Source organism: Grampus griseus, assembly GCF_964374135.1.
Source record: "Grampus griseus genome assembly, chromosome: 7".
NCBI classification, from domain to species: domain Eukaryota; kingdom Metazoa; phylum Chordata; class Mammalia; order Artiodactyla; family Delphinidae; genus Grampus; species Grampus griseus.
This window is the reverse complement of record NC_139001.1, coordinates 10,876,372-10,889,892: the sequence shown is the minus strand read 5'-3', so window position 1 is coordinate 10,889,892 and position 13,521 is coordinate 10,876,372.

Here is a 13,521-nt window from a genome sequence, read left to right as displayed (position 1 = left end):
ACTAGAAACTGAAACAGTCTTCTAAATGATATTGGCTTCCTTTTGCTCTATCAGATTATTCCTTTCTAAAATAGACAGAAAAAATTCCAAATGTTTATATGTTTTACAGTTTACAAGACTTTTGCAAAAATCAGTTCATTTCTTGATGAGGAACAAAGTAGGAATAATTAGAACCTAAATTTAGAGCTGATAACACATGTTTAGGAGAGGGAAAAGGTGGCTTGCCCCAAGATCATATGATAATGATTGAATGATGATAGGAAAACACTCTCTTACTATAACATAAAATCTGAGCTAGAAAGGGAGTTGTATTTGATGCTCTTGAAATTAGAAAAGCTCTCAAAAATTTTCTCATAAAAATTTATGGCTTGATGTTTTATGATTTTGGTTTGGTTACACGAGGGTAGTCTATGTTTGGGAATGCCACTTTTAGGATTTCCCTACTCTTTTAGGGTAAATCCAGTGGAATTTCACGGGCCTCTGAGGTCAAGTCATCATAACATCTGGAAGGCTCCACCAGGGAGCTGGTATAACTTTGAGTCTTTTACCCCTTTTTATTCCCCTCCCACACCTTCTTCTTCCCTCTTAAACACCCTGGTATTTACAAGAAATCCCCAGGATGGATACTGGCTTAGAACATGGAGGGGAAATGATTAAGTTGTGTGTGTTTGTGTGTGCGTATGCATGTCGGGGGCTCCTTAAATTCTGCAAGGCAAGGCAAAACCATCAGTTTCTCTCTATTCCTAAATTTCCTCTTGAGTTTGGAGTTTTACCTAGAACTGAAAAATGAGTTTATCTGCAGTATGCAAGAGATGGAAATCCTAGAAAAGTTATATGGAAGCTGTAAATACAATGAGGACAGACTTATCTATTCTACCTTTTGGGAAATGTTGGGTGAATCTCTGAACAAAAGTTGCCTTTACTACTATTTTCTTGGGACTGTGAGATCTAATCAAGTAATCACCACAACAAGTCAGATGACCTTGTATTTTGCTGAGAAATGAAGAACACACTTTCTACTGCTCTCACTAGTGAAAAGTAGGAAATGCTGAGTTTTAAAAGTGTATAAGTTTACACACTTGTATTCTCTTATCTCAGCAGGTGGCAGTGTTTATCTTTTGGCAAATAAGTTCTTTTAGCTGCAAATGAAGAGTGTAAAAAGTAAACTTTTTATTCTTTGTTCTTTACAGATCAGGTTACTTGGGGCTATATAACAATGCTCAGAGTGTGGTGTGGCTTAAAGCTTAGGACCATGTTGGCATATCTGAGGCAAGTGACATAGCTCATCGATCCTGATGCAGTGTAGGGACAGTTTTCCATATATTTATGAGAACACCAACCAGTAATAATAAATAAAAGATAGTTCTATTTTTCTCTATAGATCCCTCTATTGGAAACCAAGTTATAATTATTTATTTTATAATGACACAATCTATCAAGGAATCCAACATTCAATTATGTCTTTTGATAGTAATACTTGATCTATTGTTTTAGGTTTTAATAAAGTTGATTGTAATTTCAGTGGGTTAAGAGGCTAAGGATTGTGAATACTTTGAATTTTATTATTTTAATGTAATTATAAATCAAAAGGGTGAAACTGGTTTGGTATTTGGTTATCAAAGACAAAAAAGTCTGAGACTAAATAAACAGGCTAATTATTAATGACGGGAAACCATCTGCTGTCACTTTCATTTCAGAAGGAGTTCCAAGTTTCAAAGGAGAGTCAGTTTCACAGAGTAGAAAGATGAAATACTGAGATAGTCTCTGGTTGACAAGTGCTCCATTAAGGTGGCAGCTTTGGAAATGGGGTGACTCTCTAATTGGCCTTCAGGTATATCTGGCAGCCCTTGGTTACCTGCAAAGGGGACAAGAAAGCGGTCTGGGGACATGTCCAAAGAAAGAAGGATTACTCAGTGTTGCGGGTGGAGGGTTTTCTGTGGTGGCCACTTCCTGGAAGATGTTGGGGGAGCAGGTGCTTTGTTGCCATTACACTGTCATAAAGGTTCTTATTTGGTGGGGTGAGTGGCTGCCATTAGAGCCAGTTTCTCATGAGTGACAGTATTTTGGTGATTAAAAACATAGACTGCAAACAAAATGCTTGTTTTAATATCCTGTTTAACTACTTGGATGTGGGACCTTGAGAATTCAAACGCTCCTTGACTCAGTTTTCTCATCTAGAAAATGGGACTAATAATAGTGTGTGGGGAGTTTGTGAGGATTAAATAAGTTAATAGACACATAAAGAACCTGATACCTCATGAACATGTAATTAATGGGTAGCTAACATTATCTGTAGACACTGCTTCAGTGACTTGGATTTAAAGGACTTAAGAAAGAATTTGCATATTCAAGGCAAATTTTCTCATAAATTTATTATGGTTTGGGGCATCTCTGCAATAGATATAAAAATCTTCCAATTTACCTTCTCCTAGGAAACTGATGGGGAGTAGAATAAATGCAGCAAATATTTTGAGTGTTCATCTCTCATAAATTCTTACGGATTCAGGAATGAGAATAAAGTTTTAGTTCAGCTTGATAAACATGTATTGGTCATGGCTCTGAATTAGCCCAGTTTTTCAGTATTTTTCCCTCTTTGCAAAGCTGTAAACTTCTAAGTGAAGTTTCATCCAGCATTCACAGCCATAGGAGTCACTGTTGAGGAGGAAGAAGAAGCAAATGCCATTAATTAAGTGGAATTTCTAAATTCTTCTTGAAACTCTCCTCTCAGTATTTGGGAAGATAAGATGTTTGTGTTAGAAAAATTAGAGGAAATTTATTAAATACTTCTTTCTTAAAAATATCTTAAAAGTGGAAATATTCCCCCAGGGTGTTCGGACGTGCTTATTAAAATTTCAGTGATTCATACATATTGGAGGAGTTGACAAATGACCCTAAATTTGAATTTTAATTACTCATAGTGTCGATCAAAGAAGCCAGCGCCCCTTCATTAAAGGTGATCACAGACACACTTCCCACCGGCACCTCCAGTGCGTTGACCTGTAATATTTTGGGTGTGGGTTTATGCTGCACGTGCAATGATTCCCTTGGAATCTTTTGTGGTGTGGTTCCTGCTCTAGTACTTTTCTTCATCTTATACACCTTGTTATTTGCAAATATTTCTAGGACACACTCTCATCCTTAATTATGGAAATAGCAATTCAAGGGGGACTGCCTGAAGTTCTGTTCAGTGAAGATGTGGTTTTTTCCCTGTTTTCCCAGAGAAGTGCGTATTCCTGGAGTGGAGGAAGACACTGGGTGTTTTCCCCCAGGCAAGAGGAGACTTGTTTTCTAGGTGTGCCTGGAGCAAAAGAACATGTAAAAGAAGAAAATAACAATTCTTCCCTAGGCTAGAAAATCTCCAGCATTAAGTAGAGTAGTGGTTATAGTTATTGCCTCTTGGGTTATTACCATGAATAAACAATTAGTTTGAACCATATGAAATTTTGACAACTTTTGATTTACAAAAAGTAATTTCATATGGTTCAACCTAATAAATTGCTGTATATGTGCAGGTTGAGAGATTTTTTTTTTGTCCAGGTGTGTCTTCAAACAGATCCTTGAGAGTGGCGCACAACCATTATCGCATCCTGGGGTCCTCCTGCAGAGGGCAGATGGTGGGCTTCAAACAAAGGCTGATGATACCTTAACCTACATGGTCGTGGTAGAGAAAACCCACTTAACGTGGTGTGTGGCAAAGAGAGTGGACTTTGGAATAAGACAGTGTTCAACTTGTTATTCTCTTCTTATGAGCAAGTCATTTTACCTTTCTGAGTTTGTTTCCTCATCTATAAAATGGAAAGAAAATAATAGAATGAAATGAGATAATGCACATGGAGAAAAACTAGCCCAGGGCTTGTGGTATAGTTGGCAGTTAATAAGTGTCCTTGACCTTCCACTTCTCCTTTGAGAGATGGAATCAGTGCTGCCTTGTGTGATGGAAAAAGTGATCTTGCATGAGTTGTCCTTGGTGAGAGCAAGGGCAGCCTCTCTGCCTTTGTGAAGGCCCTTTGCCTACATTGCAGCACAGAGATTTCCCTTCTAAATGTGCTTCTCTCAGCCACTCACTCAGGTTTTACTGACTCCTTTGGGGAAGGCAGTTGGCCTATATTTAGAATAGCCTCAGCTGCTTTCTTAAGCATTTGAGCTGATGCTTACTTACAAGTATTAATCAAAAACATTTTTAAGCATTGGCTATAAGTCCGCATTTTGTTTCAAACAATCTTTTAAATATCTCTAGGGTCTTTTTACATTTGGTTTGAAGGAGGAGGATATAAATAGAAGTATATGAATCTATATATCTGAAAACAAGCCTCTTTATAGGGAATTCAGTTGCTACAAAATATACCTTATAATATATAGAAATAATTATTAGTAAATGAGTCATATTAGTGGGTTTCGCCTTCAACTTTGAACAGTCCAGTGAGGTAAGGATATCAGGTCAGGCATTCATATAGTTCACTGAGTAAAAATTGGAAGTTCCAATTTCTTGTTCTTATGTTCCAAGGCATCTGTGAGTTGGCCTTAACCTACATTTCTGGCCTTAATCTTCCCTGCTCCCCTATTCCCCAGGTGTTATGGGCTGGACTGTGTCCTCCCAAAATTTGTATGTTGAAGTCCTAATCCACTTCAGAATGTAATTGTATTTGGAGATAAAGCCTTTAAAGAGGTGATGAAGTTAAGGTTTTTAGGATTGTCCCTAATCCAATCTGACTGGTGTCCAAAGAGGAAATTTGGACACACACAGCTCGTGCACAGAGAAAAGACCATGTGAGGACACAGCAAGAAGATGGTTATCTGCATGCTAATCTTGGACTTCCAGCCTCCAGAACTGTAAGAAATAATTCTCTGTTGTTTAAAACACCCAGTCTGTGATGTTTTGTTGTGGTAGCCTGAGCAGACTGATACAGCGGATAACTAGACTACTCATCAGGTCTCATAGACGTGCCAGACTTTCCTTTCCCTGTGATTTTCCTTTCACCTACTGTCTTAGCCCATTTGGTCTGCTGTAAGAGAATGCCATAGATTAGATGGCTTATAAACAACAGAAATTTATTTTTTTAACAGTTTTAGAGTCTGGGAAGTCCAAGTTCAAGGCTCAGCAGATAAGGTGTCTGGTGAGAACCTGCTTCCTGGTTCACAGATGGCTGTTTTCTTGCTGTGTCCTCACAGGGCAGAAGGGGCAAGGGACCTCTGTGGGTTCGCTTTTATAGGGGCACTAATCTCATTAATAAGGGTTCTACCTTCATGATCTAATTACCTCTTGAAGGCCTTACTTCCTAATACCAATCACATTGGGGGTTAGTTTTCAATACACGAATTTTGGGGAGACACAAACGTTCAGCTTACAGAACCTACCTACCCTAAACTTCCTCTTCCTGTATCTCTAGCTTGGAAATCCTCCCTCCAATGCTTCATATATACCCCAGATATTTTCTTTTTTCTTGAATTATTCTTCCTACCCACCTTCACTCCTCCAAGGTAGAAAAGATCTTCCTCCCAATTCGATTCATGCATGTTTATTTTATAATTTTAAGTCATTATTCTTGAAAATAAAGACCAGAGTTTCCAGAACATGTGCTGGAGATGAAAAAGATGAAGGGGCCATGGGATCATTGGAGGTAACTGTGGCTTGCTTTTAGGATGAAGGAAGCTTATGCATGATTTTAGACTGGGGAAATGATTCTAGCGGAGAAAGAAAGGTTGAAAAATTAGAAGAAAATTTGCTGGAACCAGGTATCAAAGGAGACAGAAGAGGTGGTCAAAGAACAGACAGGGAAGTGTTGACAGTGAAAGGAGAACCAGCTCCTGTTCTGAGACTGGAGGAGAGGATGTGGGAAAGAGGATGGTTTTGCTAACTTTGTAGTTTGTCATTTCTAAAATCCTGGAGAGTATGAGCTCCTGAGCTGGACTCCTGAATTCCTTCACCCATCATGCTGGATCTGTGACCTGGATGGCTTTTAAATTTCATTCAGTCTTAGTGTTTTCATGTCTACAGTGGGTAAAATCATCAGTCATCAAATAATTAAAGGGATCACACATGTAAAGCACATGTTAGCACAGAAACTAACAAAAGTGATAATAACAGTAAATCTTATTACTGTTGTCAATGACAAAGACCAGCAAGGATATGCCTGTATTTGAACAATTTGGGGTGATTGTTCCTTGGAGAGAGAAGGCACTCCCGTGGGGAAACATGGAGTGTTTCAGAAAAAGAATGTTAGAAAGGATTTATTATAAAATTTGGCCTGTGTTAGGTTCTTTGGGGAAGTGTTAAGGGACTTTTCTCTAGATTGGATGCTGTCAGGAAGTGGGGTAATTCTATGATTGGATATCTTCATAAATTTTATGCAAGGCTAAAGTTGTAATTGGTAAAGGAGCAGCTGTCAGTCACATAACCTAGGAGAAGGGGACATTTGGTTTTTACCACATTTTTGTGGCTTGAACAATGCTCATATTTTGTCTGTGTTCAGACAAAATAGAGTAGTTTTGTTTTTTTTCATGATCCACCCTGAACACAGAGTGGCCTTTTCCGATGTCGATGTTCTGTGAAGTTGTTTATGAGAACAACAAGGCCTGGCTGTGAGTGTCAGGCAGTAGCAACACAAAGACCTAGCTGATTAATGCCTAACGATCTTGGTTCCTGCTGAACCAAGGGCATCTGCTGAAAATGAGGTGCTTAGAGACTTAGATGGATGTTGACAATTTTTTTTTTTTTTTGGATAATCAATGAAGAGACTCACAAAGGGCTGGTGGGCAAAACTGAAAGCCGAGGTCGGAGGCGGTGGATTTGTTGTAACCATTTGCATTGTGATTGTGTGATTCTCACCCTTGGTGCTTGGCCACACAGCACAGGTATGCAGAAGGCACATCCTAAACTGGTCCTGGCCTGGGGTTTGCAGAGAGACCAGGACACAAGAACAGGAGTTCAAACTCAAGAATGCAGGTGAAAATAATTGTATTGGTGCGCTGTGAGGTATGGGCAATGCAATGAGTAAAGACAGACGATGAAGAAATTAACCACCAAGAGAAGAGAAAACTGAAAGTCTTTTAGAGGACTTTCTTAGTAGAAGACCTTCTGGGTAGTGAGAAGATCTTTGGCTGGAAAGAGTCCAGGGTGTTGGAAATGAAGGGGTTGGGAAAAAAAGCGGAAAGCCTGCACTTCAAAATAGACCAAGCAAATAGACTTTAAAGTCTCCTTGGGCCATTTTGGATTTGTCGGACTTTCTGCCTCTTTCAAGACAGGATGCAGGCAAGGTGACAAGTACTCCTGCCACCATGACCCTCACCTTTCTCTCATCTGATAGATGACATTCTCTTATATCCCATTTTTAGAATCTGTTCCACTTCACGTGAAGTTGCTAACTTTTGGCACTGCCTCTGTGTTGCAGTTTGCAGCGTGGGTTATGAAGCAGCTTTGCCGTTGCCCCAATGTTTTAGATATTTCTGTGACGGAGCACTTTATTTTTGCCTCCTCTCCCCAGGGCTCTGGTACAAGTTGAAGGAGGAGAAAAATCTAGTAAGCACAGAGCCACAGTTTTTACAAAACTCTGTCTCCTCTATCAGAGACAAATTGTCTTTGGAATAAACCTCAAAGTCCTTGGAAGGCTGCCTCTTAGGACCTTAGTCATGCCTGGAAAGTTCTCAAGCTGTTTCTACCACCAGAAGACAGGTCTGTGTTCAACTCTGAGCTTCTCCAGAATGTGGTGTAGTAGAGTGCTCTAAACAGTTAATGACTGATTTATTGTTGACTGATTGATAGAGTGAATGAAGACTGATATGGCCAATTACTTTAACACTGATTTTCAAATGATATTTGTGGAACATTAGTCGTTCTTTAGAGTTTCCTTAAAGGCATCCATGCCAGTGAGCAAGGAGCTGGGCACACAAAACCCTGTCTTCCACATCTTTCTGTAACCAGTCTGTTTTTTCATTAAAAAACAGACTCACATAGAGAACAGACTTGTGGTTGCCAAGGGGGAAGTAAGTGGGGGAGGGATGGACGTGGAGTTTGGGATTAGCAGATGCAAACTGTTATATATAGGATGGCTAAACAACGAGGTCCTACTGTATAGCACAGGGAACTATATTTAATATCCTGTAATAAACCATAATGGAAAATAATTTTAAAAACCACTGTTTTTCTTCCTGATTTTAGCCTACAAGTATAGTGCATTTGGAGAAAGGTTTTCTAATCTTTAAGGGAGAGAGAGAGATCATCAGCTGAAAGAATAAAGTTCTGCATTTAATCATGGAAATCTGGTCATGATCTATTTTTCAAAGCTCATGTTCATCTGTTGCTTACATGAATTCTTTGTCTCGTCCAGCTCATCCAATGTGTCTGAGTATGCCATTTCCAGTCTTTATACTTTTGCTGCCCCGATCTCCAACCTTCAAAATCAGCTCATTGCACATCTTCCCTGATCTCCATGGCGGGAGGTTCCTGCTCCTTGGGCAGGATTCCACAGCCTTTATTATGCTTCATGGTCCACTCTTTATGTTGCCCGCTTTATTTCTCCAACCATATTGTTCATTCATTCAACAAGTGTTCATTGGTGCCTGTTATGCACCAAGCATGATGCTAGGTGCTGGGATTCATAATGAATAACACAGATACCTCTGTCTGTAGAATATACAATTTAATGGGACTTGGGGAGTGTATTAGTCAAAGTTCAACCAGTAGGAGATATATATGAAGAGATTTATCACAGGGAATTGGCTTATATGATTGTGGTAAGTCTGACATCCTCAGGGCAGGGCATTGGATGATCAGGGTGAAACTCTCAGGCACAAACTGAAGCTGCTGTTCACAGGCAGAATTTCTGCTTCTTCTGAGAAGCATCAGTTCTGCTCTTAGGGTCTTCTAACTGATTGAATCAGGCCCATTCAGATTATTTAGGATAATATTCCATACTCAAAGTCAGCTGATTGTGTCTTTAATCACTTCTACAAAGTACCTTCACAGCAACTGCTACATAGTGTTTGATTAAATAGCTGGGGACTGTTGCCAATCCAAGATGACACATAAAACTGACTGACCATCACAGGAAAGAACGGGAAACAAATCACTGAAAAGTATCATGATAAGATTCAGGAAGGAGAAAAAAAAATTTCTCTATTCCTTTGTCTAGCTGGAAGCTTAGATTTCAATTTAATATTTAATTTTAAGGCTGAACTTAAAAGACAACCTACCCCAGGAGCTTAATCAACTATCAAATTCTTGAGTGCCACACTCAGGCTCTTTAAAAAATACCAATGACTGGGCCCTCCTATGGCCCAATTAAATCAGAATTTCTGGAGATTAGGGCCCTGGAACTGACGTTTTGAAAATGTCCTGCTAGGCAGTTCTACTATGTAGCCAGAGTTGAGAAAAACTGCTCTAAATAGATTTGACTTTTTTAGCTGTCCTGTTTTATATGTGTTTTGATATTGAAATGATCTTTTCATCACTTTTGGAAGTAAAAATAATAAATTAGAAAGAAATAATTATTTTAGTTAAAAAAATGGGTTCTTATTAAAGCCACTGAAATACTTGACATCACCTTCCTGGACTGTAAGCCTACTGAGGGCAAGTATTATGTGTTAATCATTAATTAGAATTGATACCGGTGAGCTACAATGAAATAAAACCCCTCACTTCTCAGGAAGTTAATAAAACAGAGATTTATTTCTCACTTATGCAAAGTCTGCTATGGGTCTAGGTGACTCTCCAGGGCAGCTGTTCCCTTTGGATGTCTCATTAATAAGATCTAATCGATTTGGTTTCCTATCTCTCCCTTGAGCCCAATAACTGGCATATAGTAAGGACATACTAAATATTCAGAGAGGTACTTCCCTGACAGTCCAGTGGTTAAGACTTCGCCTTCCAATGCAGGGGGTGCAGGTTTGATCCCGGGTCGGGGAGGCAAGATCCCACATGCCTTGTGGCCAAAACAGCATAACATGAAAAACAGAAGCAATATTGTAACAAATTCAACAAAGACTTTAAAAATGGTTTGGAGAACTCACATACCACGTTTTCTTTGTTTTTCAATGTGTGTGTGTGTGTGTGTGTGTGTGTGTGTGTGTGTGTGTGTGTGTGTGTGTGTGTGTGTAGTGGGTCGAATCCTTCTATCTGGGCAGGTGCTTCTCAGCTCATTAGCTCTGCAGGTCTATAGCTCCACGGACTTGTGACTTCTGGGTTGTAGGAGCAGAGCTGGGACACCCACATCTGCAGCCATGAGAGCTTTGTAATTCCAACCACAATGATAGCATCAGTAAAGAAAAGCTCCTTTGATACCACAGAGTACCACTGACCCTCACCTCTTCAGACCCAATAAAAAAGCAAAAGGACCTTTCAGAGATTACCCAGTTAAAAAGTCAGTTTGCAAATAACCTGGCCAAGTTCTGTGGTGAATCACCAATGCAGTTCCCTAGTCAGATAAATACCACTGGCCAGCACTCTCCCGAGCAGGTCCCAGATCAGCATAGCTCTGAAGAATGGAGGCTTACCTGGGAAAGGGAAGATAGCCCTGAGGTCAGGGCCTCTCTAGGATCTTACCAGTGACCTGCAAGCTTCTGCAGGTCTCAAACCCAGCTGTGTGAGGTGTCATTTAATAGTATGTTTTCCCTTCAAGATAAACTCTTTTTCCTTTGAAACTACCCATCCTATATGGAAATGCTGGTGCTGTAGATGTTTGTATACTCAACCGAGTATCTGTCATCAAACACATTTTTCCTAAGCCTACATTAATAATTCCCATTATAAAAAAGCATTCTTCTTTGAGTTCAGAATTTCATTAATTGAGGGCATTTTGAGAGGGTAACTTGAAAAATGTATTTTTCAGTATTTAAAGTGTATTCTAATCCTAAACGTAGCACAGTGATGCTGAATTATTATTTCCAGGGATGCCGGACAAGCACCACATGTGGTATTGCAGACGTAAATTAAAGCACTATTGTTCTAGGAAGATTTGTTTTGTGAATTATGTTTTCACCAGTGATTATTAATAAATATGTCTGAACTGGTTAGAGTGGGAATATAGGAGAAAATTATATTCATATTTTGTCATTTGTGTCATCTCTAAACAATAAAACTTTTTGATCAATTATGAATTGATCAAAAAGAATCAGAGGATTACCTACTTTGAGGATATGGAAGGATTATCTTTTCCGTTGGTTATTCAATAAGAAAAAAAATTATTAGTTAATTATCCCAAGTCTGTTTATGTCAACTTTGGAATGGTGTGACCAAGTAAGTCACTGCTCCCAGCCTGGTGCATCAGTTTTCTAAAAATGGAGTGAAGAGAAGAAAGAGAACTTACATTTCCAATTGCTTTGAATTCTCATGCAATAGTGTTGTTGATTTTCTGAGCAACTCTTGTCCAAATATTCCAGATCATCTATCATCACAATCCTAATTGGATAAAGCTGTGATTGGGATTCAGCTATATTTTTAAGTTATTGGTAATAAGGGAAGGAAAAAATAAAGATATTTAAAATTGTTATTAAATATCTAATATGTGGCAAGTAATTTGTAAAGGTTGTTGCTTTTAGTCTTCACAGACTCTCTGGAATTTATGAAGCTAAATAACTGGCCCCAAATGACCCTGCTAGTAATGACAGAACAGGGATTTGAACACAAAAAGGCCTGCTTGGGCTTCCCTGGTGGCACAGTGGTTGAGAGTCTGCCTGCCGATGCAGGGGACACGGGTTCGTGCCCCGGTCTGGGAGGATCCAACATGCTGCGGAGGCCCACGTACCGCAAAAAAAAAAAATGTAGAATTCTGGTCCTCACCCTAGGCCTACTGAACCAGAATCTGCATTCCTGTTGAAAATCCCACCACTTAACAAGGTACCAGATGAGTTGTATGTGCCTTAAAGTTTGAGAATTCTGACCTCTCTTAGTCTACCATCCCCTGAATTTATGATTTAGGTAATGGTGAGCTGGGTAGTTTGAACCAAACCACGACTGAAATAAATAAAAAGAAATGGATAAGATACAAAGTGAACTTAAGGCAGTCTGGACTGAAAGACTTAGAAGTCTGACAGAGCAAGAAACAAATGCTTAGTGAATAAGCTAGAAAAATGGAAAAATAAAAGCAAATAAGCCCATTTATCCTGATACATCTAGAGTAGTTAGACCTTAATAGTCAATCAACCCTTGATTAACTGTCTAGGCTCAGTTGTATTTCAACCCCTAAGTCAACCACTGGTGCCAATGAAATAGAAAGCAGTGATTGGTTTAGCCTAGGTCATATGCCAACCCCTGGAGGCTGGGCAGGTATTAGTTTCCCTTTAAACAAGCAGATACAAGGATGGAAATTGGGAGTCAATGGCATGGGAAAAATAGATGCTAGAAGATCCACTATCAAGAATCCATGATGGGAGAATGTATGTTCCAAACAGAGAAAACAGCTGGTGTAAGGTTCTCTAAGATCATGGATCACTTGTGGGGTAATGGAAAGGAACTGTTATGGCTGGAGTAAATAGTGTCTAAAAATTCGTGCCCACAAAACCACAGGAACCAGACCATAGCTGTGTCACACTGAAGGATGATTACATAACTGCTTCATTATCAACTTTCTTTCAAAATAAAACAGAAACCTGTATTTTCATGGAGCTGAGATATGAGACTTTGAAAATATAGGGAATAGGAGAGTATAAATGCAGAAATGTTACATAAAAGTTTTATTAAAAAAACTTGGAGACTTATGCTCTCCAAGATCTTAGCAACTGTACTTCAAGCTAAAGTTGACTACCCTCAATTACGGGTTCTATTCATGGGCCCATGGACTTGACAGTTGAAAGCTTCCCCTGAGAATCACCTGTCAAAGTATACTTTGCCCAGCTGAAAACTAGATTTATAAATACTTTAGCCTGTTTTAACTCTGTCTCAGCAGACTTCTACGTCATTTTCAAGCAGGCATCAATTGGTGTGACCTTTGCGAAATAGAATCAAGGATTCAGGAATTCCATTGACACTGTACCTTGGATAGAGCCTTGCTGCTTACAAAGCATGTTTGTGAGTGTTGTCAAATTGAATATTTACAACAACCTTGTGGTGAATGTATATTGATGCTCATGTTATAGACAAATAAACTGAGGCTCAGAAAGGTTAGTGATTTTCCCAAAGATACACAGATGATCAGTGACAAATGAGTCTCAAGGCTAGACTCCCTTATTCCAAATCTAGCAGTCCTTTGGCTGTTGCCCTTTCCTATCATGAATAAAGCAGGCATTACCAGAAGCTTGTCATTTATTAAAGTATGACTTGAATCACAGAATCCATATCTTGCTTTAAGCAACTGGAATTTCAGCAATAATTTGCCTATAATCAGAATACTAGATAATAGAAAATACAAGTAACCTACTTTCAGAACAAATGCACATAAAACACCACCTTGCTTCGATGGATCCTACATCTTAGTTGTACATTCAAGACCTTCCAAATTTTGGCTCCAACCACTTCCAAATCATAAGTACTCCATTCACCCATCTCTGTGTCCTATATTGTCTTGACTTTGAGACCCCATCCCATTGCCT